At 42.6% G+C, this 3,351-nt stretch overlaps 1 pseudogene; it reads right to left on the reverse strand.

Moving 5' to 3' along the window:
- Positions 1–589: 589 nt before the first annotated feature.
- Positions 590–1,626, reverse strand: LOC149204401 (MADS-box transcription factor 4-like; annotated as a pseudogene).
- Between the last annotated feature and the right edge of the window lie 1,725 nt (positions 1,627–3,351).

Here is a 3,351-nt window from a genome sequence, read left to right on the forward strand (position 1 = left end):
GGCACAAGTGGGCTTGTTGGAAAGGTTTGGATGTCTACTTTCCAGCCCAAGTGGAATTTCTCAATTTGGTGGCCATTGTCCTCTCCAAAAATGCAATCTCCCAAGACTGCTTCCTGTGTGTCCAAAAAGTGGCAGAAGGTCATTTTTTGCTTGCTTTTTGACCTTTTGGGGGCTCAAATCTCCATGAAATGTCTTGGCAGTGGCTGAGCAAGTGTAATTTGTCATGAAAAATCCAAAAATGTTGAGTTTTTGTGAAATGGACCTCCCCAACTTAAGCGTAGCGCGCGGCACGCTACGCGTTGAGGGCAAAAACTTGTTTTTAGCAAAAAAAAATTCAAAATTGACCAAAATTGCTCCAAATTTTTTGAATTTTGAGCTGGGGGTGTATCATCAAGTACCATGCTCCTTAACTTTTCTATTTTTTAAGGGTTTCAAAATCTTGAATGTTCTTGATGTGACTCTGGTCATTGGTTCCAAGTAATCTACTTAACAGAACAGGAGGTCCAACACTGTTGTTGTGGGTGAAATTGGTTCCTTCATCTCCTAACACCTTTTGAATGGTTTGTGACTCTATCATCTCATTGAACCACTACTGATGGTGAGGCTCGCAAGAGAATTGCACCTGTTGGATTTTGGGATTCATACCATAATGTTGAGGGCAAGTCGAATATAAAGGGTTGTGCATAGAGCATGGTGTGATGGTACAACACCACTGCGAGCAACTCCCTGTGCTTGACTGAATATGATTTACACCATCAATGCCCAGCAAAGGAAAACTCTTATTAACCATCATATGATTATTGCTAACATTGATTCTATCATCTTCACCATTACTCATGACTTCCTTGGAACTAGGTGAATGATAATCCTTCAAAGATACAATAAAGAGGGGATTGGCCTTTGAATAATAGTCTATTGCTGTTGTTGTCCCACAAGATGACATGAGTGCCTTATAGTGACCTTCTAAGCCCTGATAGGGCTTCACATGACCCCCAGCTGAACTCAGGATTTCATCACCATTCTGATAAGGCATCATGAAGTTGTATGAACCACCACCTTCTATTGGTTGTCTGTCAATACATTCCAAGTCCCTTAATGAAACCATATCGCTCTCACCAATAGCGCCATTGGAAATCTTACGCTCATGTCTAGTGAGAAAGTTTATTCTGCCATGCACAGTTTCAAGCCTAATATCTATATAATCCACAAGATCTCTTAGCTGCTCATCTGCAAAAAATTCAAACATGTATCCCATGGATACACAGCCTCCATCTCCAACTCCTTGTTCTCCTTCCTTTTGATGCTCAATTCAACTTTCAACTTCTTTATCCTCTGCTCCAGGAAGCTGGAATTATCGAGCTTCTTCTTTTCTTGCTCTTCCTTTGAAAGGCTTCTGTATCTCTCAACGATCTCAAGAGCTTTTGACTTCCCTGGCCAGACATCAGGATGCTCTGATGCAGTCTGCTGGTCCATCTGTGGGCCAAAACATACCATGCATGCCTCCACTCCACACAGAATGCTCAGTTCCTCTACTTTCTTCTTCAATCCTTTCTTTCACTTCATGAATGTCATGTTCCTTGAGGTGTCTCTGGGTATCCATTTTATCGGAATTTTAGCCCTACCCATTTGCTTCTGTGTTTTAACTGAGTTAGAGGAGGAGTTGCACACTTGCTGACGAATTTCTGAGCAAAAATCCCAACGCGTAGCGTACCTTGCCCAACACGTAGCGCCCCTCTGACGTGTAGTGCACGTGCAAATTTGTTCTGAGAAAGGCAGCCTGATGCGTAGCGCGCCCCTGACGCGTAGCGCGCACCCAGCTACATAGTGCATTTTGCAGGAGGCTTTTGGAGGCCTTCCCGGTGTTGAAATTGGGCGCAGGACTGCTAGTTGGAAAGGTATTTGAGTCTAACTTCAAACAAAACTAGAATTTTTCAATTTGGAGTTCATTTGCCCTGTCAAAAATCAAATCTCCCAAGACTGGTCAAAATGTGCCAAATGAGGCTGCCTCAAGGCAGAGTGCTGTTACAGTCAACTTTTGGATGCCTTCCTCAACTCCAAATTGAGCTCATGATAGCTCATTGGAAAGATCTTTGTGTCTAGTTATCATTGGACTCATCAAGAAAGTCATTTGGCCAACTAATCTAGGAGAAAACTTGATTTTCCCAAGGTCACTTCAGAGGTGCATTCGATTCTCCTGAGGCAATGGTATTTTTGACAGTTCTCTAAAACCATGACACCTGTGTAAAAAGTGAAGGAATTTTTTCTTCCTTGGCATGTTTTGAACAAAAACCTCTCTCAGTTTTCGAAAATGCATCTTTTATTGCTCTGAAACATCATTTGAGTGAAACTTATCCCGATGTGTGGAACAAGAGATTTTGTCGAAATGAAGCGAAATGAAGGGGATGAGGGGCTTGTAAATTCTTGGGGAAATTTCAGGGAGTAGGGAGGGATGTTAGGAAGTAGGGGAAAGTGGAATATCAGATATTGAGTGAGGGGAAGGGGTCCAAAATGGCGAAACACAGGCCCAACCTAGAAAATTGCCAAGTTGTAGCAAGAAACTAGGGTTTGTGCGAAAATGAGGAATTTGGCGGATCTAAGGGATGGGAAGTGTTTAATAAGGTACATGAAGGATAGGGGAAGGTGTATGAACATCTGGATACAAGTTTTGCTAATGATTTGACCATCCAAGAATAATTACCTCCAAAACCCTAGGAGAGGGAAATGACCTTGCCTAGGCGCAACTGAAGCATGAACAAGGTGTAAAATGACTCATTAGACACTGACATGATAATGACAACCCTATGAATTATGATACACTCAGCTAAATGATGACATGGACCGACATTTGGAAAACTTTAGAAGGAGTGAAAGCAAACCCTAGACCTAATGCCTAGTGACCAAATTTTGCTTGAAGACTCTTTGAAATGACAAAATTTGACCTTGACACTCTGAGACCACTTTGTAAGAGCATATTTGATCACTGGAGGAAGGCTGGAAAGACTGAAACTAACACACCCCAGCAACCTATCCAGTCTACTATTCAAACTTTTGTACCTTTGGTAGTTTCTCAGCCTAGGCCTAGTACGCCTCGTACTCCGCCTCAAACAGCTGCTGCAACATCTGTTCAATCTACCCCACGTACTTCTGGAGTATCGACAGCTCCGGTTTCTATTGTTCCTGTATCAAATCCTCAGACATCTTTACCTCAATCTAGATCCACAATTCAAACTTCGGTTCAGATGCCTGTAGGACAACCTGGTTCAAGTACGGTTGTCACAAGTCAACCTCAATTTACTTATCAACCGTACCAGGGATAGTACCAATTCGGTCCTGCTGTGCAGCAGCCAGTCT

Source organism: Pinus tabuliformis, chromosome 1_2, assembly GCF_031772625.1.
Source record: "Pinus tabuliformis cultivar Carrire ecotype Pingquan chromosome 1_2, CPIR1, whole genome shotgun sequence".
Classification (NCBI taxonomy): Eukaryota; Viridiplantae; Streptophyta; class Pinopsida; order Pinales; family Pinaceae; genus Pinus; species Pinus tabuliformis.